Genomic DNA, 12,100 nt, shown 5'->3' with positions numbered 1-12,100 from the left:
CCAAGCGACCCTTATAGATAAGTCCATCCATGTCAGTCTTTCTCTTAAAGACCCACTTACACCTAATGGGTTTTACCCCTTCAGGTGGATCAACCAAAGTCCATACTTGGTTGGTGTACATGGATTCCATCTCAGATCTCATGGCCTCTAGCCATTTCTCGGAATCTGGTCTCATCACAGCTTCCTGATAGGTGGTAGGCTCATCCTCTATGAGCACAACGTCATCATGGTCAGACAAAAGAAATGAGTATCTCTCAGGCTGACGACGTACCCTATCAGACCTGCGAAGAGGTATGTCTACTTGAACTGGTTGTTGTTCCTTAACTCCTTATGGAACAACATCATCCACAACACTTTGTGGTTCCAGTTCAACTTCCATCGAGGCTTCAGTGCTATTTTCGCATCTTGAACTTCTTCAAGATCGAACGTGCTCCCACTAGTCTTTCTAGAAACAAAGTCTCTTTCTAGAAAGACCCCAGTCTTTGCCACAACTACCTTGTGTTGACTGGGAATGTAGAAGTAATATCCCTTAGTTTCCTTGGGATATCCAATAAAGTAGCACTTGTCGGATTTAGGTCCTAACTTGTATGAGACTTGATGTCGAACGTAAGCTTCACAACCCCAAATCCTCATGAAAGACACCTGGGCATCTCTCCCAGTCCATATCCTATATGGTGTCTTCATCACGACCTTGGATGGAACTCGGTTGAGTATAAAAGCTGCCGTGTCTAGAGCATAGCCCCAAAGGTATGTCGGAAGATCTATGTGACTCATCATAGATCGTACCATATCTAATAGGGTACGATTCCTCCTTTCGGATACACCATTCCACTATGGTTTTCCAGGAGGAGTGAGTTGGGATAGAATCCCACACTCAGCTAGGTAGTCACGAAACTCATGGCTAAGGTATTCTCCACCTCTATCTGATCGAAGTATCTTAATACTCTTGCCAAGCTGGTTCTGTACTTCATTCTTGAATTCTTTGAACTTTTCAAAGGATTCAGACTTATGTGTCATCAATTACACATAACCATATCTACTGAAGTCATCAGTAAATGTGATGAAGTACCTATAACCGCCTCTAGCAGCGACATTGAAAGGGCCACATACATCACTATATATAAGACCTAACAAGTCAGTCGTTCTCTCACTGTGCCCACTAAAGGGAGTCTTGGTCATCTTGCCTAGTAGGCATGACTTGCACGTCTCATAAGATTCAAAATCAAATGAGTCCAGCATACCATCCTTATGGAGCTGGGATAAGCGCTTGTCATTTATATGACCTAAGCGACAGTGCCAGAGATATGTTTGATTCAAGTCATTTGACTTGAACCTCTTGGTATTTATGTTATAGATAGGGCTTTCAAGGTCTAGAATATATAGTCCATTTACCAGAGGTGCACTACAATAGAATATATCTTTTAAATAAACATAACAACATTTGTCCTTAATTATAAAAGAGAAACATTTCTTGTCCAAACAAGAAAATGAAATTATGTTCTTAGTTAATGCAGGCACATAACAACAATCATCCAACTCTAATACAAGCCCATAGGGCAGAGATAGAAAATAAGTCCCTACAGCAACAGCAGCAACCCGTGCTCCATTGCCTACGCGTAGGTCCACCTCACCCTTCGCCAATGCCCTGCTATTTCTTAGCGCATGCACATTAGTAAAAATGTGAGAAGCACATCCGGTATCTAATACCCATGATGAAGAAATAGATAGATTGACTTCTATAACATATATACCTGAAGTGGAAGTCTCACTTCGCTTCTTCTTAAGATCTTCCAGGTACACCTTGCAGTTCCTCTTCCAGTGCCCGGTAGCATCCTTGGCGACCCCTCCTTTAGGCTTCAGTGCCTTGCCTTTGCCCATGGCTTGGGACTTTCCTTTGCCTTTGGGCTTGCCCTTACCCTTGTGTTTCCGAACCATCGAACAGAGTGGGGCTTTGCCTTCTTAGTTCTTAACATGCTAAGCAGCTCGGGCAATGGCTTATCAATTTCATTCATATTGTAGTTTAGACCGAACTGACTATAGCTATCCGGCAAGGATTGCAGTGGTCAGCTCTTGGTCAAGCGGGAATCCCAACCTCTGTGGGTTTCTATGTACCCAATCATTTTGAGTACATATGGGCCTACGGGAGCCCCATCTTGAAATAATGCCCTTGAGATCTCAAATCTCTCATGCCTCGCTTGTCCTTGATACTGTTGACGAAGATGTTCAACCATATCGTCATCAACTCGTGTTGCTTCAAGCTCGAGTTCATGGTCGAGAGCATTAGACAGGACACATCTATCGTCATCTTGATGCTTCTTATAAGCATCTTTGTCACCTCGCGGGCATTGGCAGGAGGAGCCTCGGAATGGGCTGCTCCAGTTTACGTTCCTGGGTGAGAACTATTCTCAAGTTCATGTACCAGTCCAGGAAATTTGCTCCGTTGAGCTTGTCCTTCTCAAGAACAGATCGCAGGGAGAAAGTGTTCGTATTCGACGTCATGGTTATCTACAATAGAAAAATGCAGAAAATAAATATCATATTCTTTTAAATCATTTAATTAGGCCTTTAACTAAATGATGCTCCCACTGAATTCTATAATTCTTGTGGGACAAGATCCACATCATACTAACCCTTGAGTTAGCTTTGGCTAATACGCCCAAGACTTAGTATGATCGGTAGGTAACAATTTACCAATTACATCTCTATGCAACTCTTGTTTATAGGATCATTATCCGCAGTTATATTAAAACTTGAGTTAGCTTTGGCTAATACGCCCAAGAATTAATATAAATGTGATTTATGTCCTATCTTTCCAACCATTGGAAGAATGCCTATAGTTATACTCGATCCAATTGAGTTAATTAGGAATACTCAATCTAATTGAGTTTGTACTCGCCCATGCGTTGATAAGCGGGACCAAGATTGTCCCTCCGTACCCTACCAAGATAATATGTGTTGCTCTGCTTTGGCAGATTCAACAACACATGTGATCGAGGTAGTGATAGGTATCACGACACGGTAGGAATTAGAGTTGACGTGATTTAGATCTAATCTAATCGTCGATGTGTATCAAATACGCGATAGATCCAATCTAATCGAGGGGTGCATCATGTGCACGACTTAGATCTAATCTAATCGTTAGGCACTAATTAATTACTTAATCATGCATCACATATACACAAGCAATTAATTAAATTTATTTGTGATTAGTCATGGCCCTACTACGATCTTCTCAAGCCAATGAGAAGATCGGATGGTCAACGTAGGGTCAACAGCTTCTCAAGCTCCTCCCTTTGACCACCTTATGTTGCTCGCGCCCTCCTCATAACTCCGTCTCGTGTGGACCTTCCACGGCTCCAATTTTATACATTACAATTTTGAAACTCGAGTTACATTCGAGTCTAAACTAATTTACAACAAGAATACAAAATAGAGAAAGGCACGACGCGCAGGTCGCGAATCAAATGTACAACACGCACAACACAAATGACGGCGCGCAGGCCGTAATATGAATTACAATGCAAATCCAATCAGATTGGGTCTTTTTGGGCCACGACTATCAAAAATTATACATAATTCTAAATTATGTAATTTCCATAATTTTCTGTAATTTTAATACTAATTTTTATAATTTTTACGAGTAAAATTTCCCGGCGGTCCCGTTTAGCGGTTTTCGGGCGCAATCGCTGAACGAATCCCCTTGCGGGGCCAGGGGCAGCGCCCCTACCCGCGATCTAACCATCGCGAGGGTTCCTTAGCGATCCTACAGCGCCTTAGTCTACTGTCCCAAAAATTTGTGGGGCGAAACCTTGCCGTTTCGAAAAAATCTTCTCGGTAGTCGAAGCCTACAAGTGTCGTAACACTTGTGCTTCGCTTCTACGAGAAAAATACCCATAAAACTCTAAAAATAAGAAATTTATAGAATGTTATAGTACTAAATTTTTGTCATAAAAACAAAAACTAAACTCGTACAAGCTTCGCACGTGGCTCTGATACCACTATTGGGTTTTTCGGGCCGCGAAAACCGCTTTTTCGCGTCGCGGAAACCCCGAAATCCCCGCCACATAGATCCATGCGAAGAAAGAATGAAAACAAAATACAAGTACGAGTTTACAAACTCTAGATCTTCACTAGATTTACAAAGAGGAAACCTTTTATACCTTCGATGCGTGCCCTTTTTCATATCCCGCTCGTCCAAAGAGATGTCGGATCTCAAGTTGTCAAAGTAGACAACTCTCTAGAAGTATCCACACGAACTAATTAGGTGGAGAAGACCAAACAATAGGTGTGCTAGCACCTAGATAGTGTTCGGCCAAGAGAGGAGAGGGAGAGCAAGGAGAGAGCTTGAGGAAGAAGAAGATGTAAATGACACTTGAATGAAAAATGAATTCATTCCCTTCACAAAAGTGGTCGGCCACTTTCACAAAAGTGTAACCCCCATTTTGCATTAAGTGTGGCCATTAAAGAGATTTGTAACCTCCATGAGGTGGCACACACATGTGCTAAACATGATGATGTGGCACCTCATCATTGGCCACTTAATGCCAAGTCACAAATGATGTGGCATAAAGTCAAGTCAAACTTGACTCTTCCTCTTCCTCTCAAGTCAAGTCAAACTTGACTTAATCTCTTTCATGGTTGATCTAATCCAACCATTTAATTCAAGCCAATTTAATATAATGAATCTAATTCATTTAATTAAATTGATTCAATGAGTCATAATCTAAATTAGACTCATTGAACACATGAATCAACTTGAGTCCAACTCAATTAGCCCAATTAGGATTACTCTTAATCCAATTTGATTCATCAAATGAATCTAATCCTCTAGATTCATCATATGAACCTAATCTCCATCTAATTGTCCTTAGTGTGTGACCCTATAGGTTCTTGTAACGTTGGCAATGCCCCTAAACCCATTTAAGAACATAAGTAATGAGCGGTATCTAGCAACACATCATCACTACCCAAGTTACAAGAATGTTGAGATCCAACTGTTGGGATCCTTTGTACTCGGCTAGAGAGGGGGGGGGTGTGAATAGCCGACCCCAAATCGTCGTTTTTTTCTACAATAAGGGTTAGCGCAGCGGAAAATAAAACAAAGAAACGAAAGCGGAAAGATCAAACCTCAAACTCGTCGATGTAACGAGGTTCGGAGATGAAACTCCTACTCCTCGGCGTGTCCGTAAGGTGGACGAAGCCTATCAATCCGTCGGTGGATGAGTCCCCGGAAAACCGGATAAATCAAACTCCTTCTGGGTGGAGAAACCTCGCCACAATGTCTTGCAACAGCAAGATAAACAGAAGTACAAGAATACAGCAAGAAACTAAGTACAATACAAGAATGTAATAACCCTAGCTTGCCTTCTTGTCGACTGGATGAAGCAACAGCTCCAAGCGCCTACAACAGCAGGTGATCCAGCCGGAAGCTCACACGAAGCTTTGGACGAGCTCAACAAAGCTCAAGCACAGCAGCACTTAGCAACAGGAAGGAGGAAGAAGAAGAAGAAGTGTGAGGCTCGCAGCAGCAGCCCTCCTTTTATAACCTGCGAAGAAAGCGAAGAAAACACAGAAATCTGGCCGCTGTCGGCTGAGTGCTGGATCGATGTGGACTCGATCCATGATGGATCGGTCCACGACCGATCCATTCCTAACCGCTTCGTTCTCGATCGGTCCATGGACCGATCAGAAAGCTCTGATCGATCCACGCACCGATCAGGGAACCTCTGATCGGTCCGTAGACCGATCAGCTTCTCTTCTCCGAACTTCTGCGCCTCGATGCGTTGCGATCGGTGCGGCGATCGATCAGGAACTATCTGATCGGTCACCGACGATCGAATCAACAGAGCGGTGATCGATCGGTCACCGGCACCGATCGAGCAAACAGATATCACCGATCGGTCGGTGACCGATCCGAGCTTGGTTTTGCCCAAACCAAGTCCCAAGACTTCAAACCAATATCCGGTCAACCTTGACCTATTGGTACTTCATCCCTAGCATCCGGTCACTCCCTTGACCTGCTAGACTCTCTCGCCAAGTGTCCGGTCAACTTTGACCTACTTGGACTTTCCAACACCGAGTCCGATCATCCCCGATCCATCTGGATTTTCCCTTGCCGCTTCACTCACGGGACTTTCACCGCTTCACTCACCGGATTTCACACCGCCTAACATCCCGATTAGGACTTTCACCGCTCTTCACTCACCGACTTTCCACACTAACATCCCGTTAGGACTTTCTCGGCTTCACTCACGGGACTTTCACAGCTTCACTCACCAGGGATTTCCACACCGCCTAACATCCCGTTAGGACTTTCTCCGGCTTCACTCACGGGACTTTCACCTAGCTTCACTCACTAGGATTTTCACCGGCTTCACTCACCAGGATTTCATTGCTGGCTTCACTCACGGGACTTTTCCCGTGCCAAACTCCCTGCTTGACTTTTCCATGCCAAGTCTCCATACTTGGACTTTTCGCCAAGCTCACCTTGGCTTTTCCGTTGCCAAGTCTCCATACTTGGACTTTTTCCCGAATCAGGTCAACCAGGTCAACCTTGACCTATGGTTGCACCAATAATCTCCCAACCATCTATTCTTGTCCCACATCAAGAATAGAACTCTCTCACGAGTGTCAAACATCAACATGCAACACAACTAGGTCAACCTTGACCTAAGGTTGCACCGACAATCTTCCCAAGTCAAACATCAAAATACAACTCGAGTCACGTCAACTCGAGTCGGGTCAACCAGGTCAACCTTGACCTAAGGTTGCACCAACAATCTCCCCCTTTTTGATGTTTGACAAAACCATAATCAAGTTAGGTTAACCCGATAACCTAACTTAGGTTTTCAATCATCTTCCAATGTCCAATGTTCTTTCCTTGAACATTCTCTGGACATTCTCCCCTTAGGTTAACCCGATAACCTAACTTGGGTTCTCCAATAATTCTCCCCCTTTTTGACATACATCAAAAAGAATTCCAATGTTCTTCCTTGAACATTCCTTGACATTCTTTCCCTAGCTTAGGTTAACCCGATAACCTAACTTGGGTTCTCCAATAATTCTCCAATGAACACTCTCCCCTTTTTGACACACATCAAAAAGAAAAAGGAGAGTATCAAGGTCAAGAGTTTCTTCCTAATGAAAGTCCCATACCTTTCATTGAAACTCTTAATTTCCCCCTTGATACTAAACTCAACAATCAACTTAGTGATAATCCCATATCACTAATCCTCAAAAGTCTTAAGGAGTACAAACTCCCCCTAAAAGTCAACTCCTCTTGACAATTAGGTAAAACTCCCCCTAAAGGTCAACTCCCCCTTGACCATTGCACCAACAATGTCTTGGCGAGTTTCAAACCTTTAGAAATCCACAAAACCCAACTTCCAGCTGAAATTTCAGACCAACAGCTGAAGAATCATGCACTGATCGGTCCCCAGACCGATCAGAATCCCCCTGGATCGGTCCCCAGACCGATCCATGCTTCACTGATCGCACTGGATCGTCACTGATCGGTCACCAGACCGATCAGAACTTCCCTAGATCGGTCCGGTGACCGATCCACACTCTGAAATCAGAGATTTCTGATTTCCCTTCCCGGAAATTCAGAAACTCCTAATAAATTTCAGAAAATTCCAAAAATCGTAAAATTTTGAGGATACACTCCTCATACCATATACTATCACGGAAAAATAATTTTCTATGAAAATAGTTTCCATTTTTCAATCTTGATACAAAGTTCAAAAACTTTGAAATAGTTCAAGTTTAACTCAACTTTGTATCACAATGTTCAATGATGAATGCTATCACTAGGAAAGCTTCATCAAGGTTTTTCAAATCAATTTTAAAATGCTTTTAAAATCATTTGAATTTAGGACCATAATCTTAGGGCTAGATGTACATGACTTGTACACAAGCTTTCCCTATGATCCTCCTTTTCTTGAATTAGGCTCATCTAGGTACAAGAACTATGCACCTTGATCCTAACTCATGATCCTAATATCTCACACACATCTAAGGTGTATCAAACCACATTCAAGTCAATTTGATGTGAGATATGGGTTAAGGTCAACTTAGGCTAAGTTCTCATGCATTTTCTAAACTACACTTTGATCTCAATATCAAAATATGTTTTTATCCTTAAATCAATTTCATTGATTATTAATGCAAGAGATGATGACATGGCATAAATGATATCATAAGTAAAAACATGTGCCAATGTCATGATGTCATGGCATAAAGCTTGAAAACTTAAATAAAGCATGACATATAATAACCTAAGCATTATCATGACATTTCAAATGATCATAAATTAAATATGGTGTCATGACATGGCATATGGCAAACAACCATGGTAAGTTAACACAAATAAAATACCTAGACTACCTATCTAAGTATCCTTAATCACTTAGCTAACTTAAATTCTAATCCTAGATTGCCCAAAGTGCTCCAAGAAAATGTCAAACCCCAAGTTGGCATTTCTTGATCTCTTGTTTGATTTATACCATTTAAAATTCTACAAGAGTAGCACTTCTAAGTTAAGGCCCGGATTGCCTTGATTACCTAAGAGAATATCAAAATCCCAATTTGATATTTCTCTAGGTTTTTCAAAATTGTGTCAATTTAAAATAAGATTAATATATTCTCACTTTGGCACAACTTACTCTTCCAAGGAGTGAATGACAAAGATTATTCCATTTCATTTTCAAAGGTTCCCAAACACCTTGAAAATGCTCCTTGAGTGTCAATTTCCTCAAAGTTGGGTTAACTACCCTTCTTATTGGAGTTGACACTCTCTAACCCATCTATGGGGTAGAGAAGATGCTCCTAGGAACCCAATACCTATTAGAGCTCATTGGGTTCACTAAATATTCACTAGGGATAACTTCCCTAGCAACCCTCCTAATGACCCTCTTAGGCTTTAAAGCCTTGGTCATTTGGGTCTCATCAAGATCAACTCTAGGGGTGACTCCCCTTGTGACCTTGGTGATGGTCTTCCTAGCCCTAGTTTTTGTTCCATAATCGAATGGAACATTATGGTAAGTGGGCTTGACCATTTGGGACTTAGGTTTGTGACCCAAACCTTTCTTGTCCTTGGACTTGGGTTTTTGACTCCTAGGCCCTAGAGTCAAATCCTTAAGAGCCTTTTCTAGAGAGTCAAGTCTTGACCTTAAGGCTTGATTTTCTTTCTCTAATACCTCAAGTTTTGATTTGTCATTCTTTCTTGAGGTGTTCCTAGGCATGTGTCTAGTTGATTTAGGGTTTCTACCTAGGTTTTCCTTAACCTTAGAAGTGTTAATCCTAGGGTTAGCATTCCTAGTAGTATCCCTATCTAGGTTGACATGTTTAGCACCTAAGCACATGTATTGATTTCTAGTGTTAACATGCTTATCATTATTGACTAATGCAATAAAATTACTAGCATGTATCCTACTAGAATTGCACGAATGAGCCTTAAAAGATACCTTAGGGTTTGCCTTAGCTCCCCCTATCGATGTGCCCGGTCTCTTGCCCTTATGAGGTTGCCTCCCCCTTGGACAATGACTCCTATAGTGTCCCCTTTGCTGGCATTGGAAGCACACGATGTGCTCCTTGCCCTTGCGTTTCGGGACTCCGGCTTCCTTGACCTTAGGCGCCGGTGGAGTCTTTCTTACCCTCTTTGGACATTTACTCTTGTAATGTCCACGTTCCCTACACTCAAAGCACATAATATGTAATTTAATTGAACTTAAATTGCTTGAGTTACCTAGGGTTGATGGTGGATGCGAGCTCTCTTCTTCATCCCTCCCGGAGGTAGAAGCTTCTTCTTCTTGCTCCGAACTTGAAGAAGAACTCTCCTCCTCTTCTTCCTTGGATGTTGAGTAGCCCTCAACTCCCAATTCGCTTCTTCCATGATGTGAGCTACTTGGCTCACTAGGCTCCTCTTCATGGCTTGAAGTGGAGCTCTCCTCATGGAGTTTGGCCAAGTTGTTCCACAACTCCTTGGCATTGTTGTACCTATCTATCTTGCACAAAACATTATTAGGTAAAGCAAATTCAATAATTTTTGTTACCTCGTCATTGATTTCGGATTGTCGGATTTGCTCTTTCGTCCACTCCTTCTTCTTGATAGGTTTTCCTTCCTCATCCATCGGAGGGGAAAACCCTTCTTGTACACAAAACCAATTTAACATATTAGTTCTAAGAAAATACATCATCCTTACCTTCCAATATGTGAAGTTGTCGTGAGACTCGTAGAAGGGTTGAATGGTGATGTCTTCTCCATAGAGATCCATCTCTAGCTTTGCTCCCACGGGTGTTGATCCGATGAAGAGCGACCTTGCTCTGATACCACTTGTTGGGATCCTTTGTACTCGGCTAGAGAGGGGGGGGGTGTGAATAGCCGACCCCAAATCGTCGTTTCTTTCTACAATAAGGGTTAGCGCAGCGGAAAATAAAACAAAGAAACGAAAGCGGAAAGATCAAACCTCAAACTCGTCGATGTAACGAGGTTCGGAGATGAAACTCCTACTCCTCGGCGTGTCCGTAAGGTGGACGAAGCCTATCAATCCGTCGGTGGATGAGTCCCCGGAAAACCGGATAATAATCACTCCTTCCGGGTGGAGAAACCTCGCCACAATGTCTTGCAACAGCAAGATAAAGAAGTACAAGAATACAACAAGAAACTAAGTACAATACAAGAATGTAATAACCCTAGCTTGCCTTCTTGTCGATTGGATGAAGCAGCAACTCAAGCGCCTACAGTGATCCAGCCGTGAAGCTCACACGAAGCTTTGGAGGAGCTCAACAAAGCTCAAGCGCAGCACGCAACAGGAAGGAGGAAGAAGAAGAAGAAGTGTGAGGCTCGCGCAGCGTACTCCTTTTATAACTGCAAGAAAGCGAAGAAAAACTGGAAGAAATCTGGCCGTTGTGTCGCATGCTGGTACTGATCGATGCGTGGACCGATCCATGTGGATCGGTCCACGGACGATCCATTCCTAACTTCGCTTCATCTCTGATCGGTCCATGGACCGATCAGAACTCTGATCGATCCACGCAGATCAACCTCTGATCGGGTCCAACCGATCAGGCTTCTCCGGAACTTCTGCGCCTCGATCGTTGTCGATCGATGCGGCGGATCGATCAGAACTAATCTGATCGGTCACCGACGTCGATGCCGAAAGATGCATCCGATCGGTCAGGCCGATCGAGCAACAGTATCTGGATCGGCGGTGACCGATCCGAGCTTGGTTTTGCCCAAACCAAGTCCCAAGACTTCAAACCAATATCCGGTCAACCTTGACCTATTGGTACTTCATCCCTAGCATCCGGTCACTCCCTTGACTGCTAGAACTCCTCGCCAAGTGTTCGGTCAATCCTTTGACCTACTTGGACTTTCCAACACCAGTCCGATCATCCCCGATCCATCTGGATTTTCCTTGCCGGCTTCACTCACCGGACTTTCACCTGGCTTCACTCACCAGGATTTCACACCGCCTAACATCCAGTTAGGACTTTCTCAACCACCGGGACTTTCCACACTGCCTAACATCCCAGTTAGGACTTTCTACTGCCTGGCTTCACTCACCAGGACTTTCACCTGGCTTCACTCACCAGGATTTCCACACTGCCTAACATCCCAGTTAGGACTTTCTCACTGCCTGGCTTCACTCACCAGGACTTTCACCTAGCTTCACTCACTAGGATTTTCACCTGGCTTCACTCACCAGGATTTCCCGACTGCCTGGCTTCACTCACCAGGACTTTTCCCCGTGCCAAACTCCCTGCTTGGACTTTTCCATGCCAAGTCTCCATACTTGGACTTTTCGCGTGCCAAGCTCCCTGCTTGGGCTTTTCCGTTGCCAAGTCTCCATACTTGGACTTTTTCCCGAATCAGGTCAACCAGGTCAACCTTGACCTATGGTTGCACCAATAATCTCCCAACCATCTATTCTTGTCCCACATCAAGAATAGAACTCTCTCACGAGTGTCAAACATCAACATGCAACACAACTAGGTCAACCTTGACCTAAGGTTGCACCGACAATCTTCCCAAGTCAAACATCAAAATACAACTCGAGTCACGTCAACTCGAGTCGGGTCAACCAGGTCAACCTTGACC

Source organism: Zingiber officinale, chromosome 11B, assembly GCF_018446385.1.
Source record: "Zingiber officinale cultivar Zhangliang chromosome 11B, Zo_v1.1, whole genome shotgun sequence".
NCBI classification, from domain to species: Eukaryota; Viridiplantae; Streptophyta; class Magnoliopsida; order Zingiberales; family Zingiberaceae; genus Zingiber; species Zingiber officinale.
Note: the sequence above shows the minus strand (reverse complement) of the source record.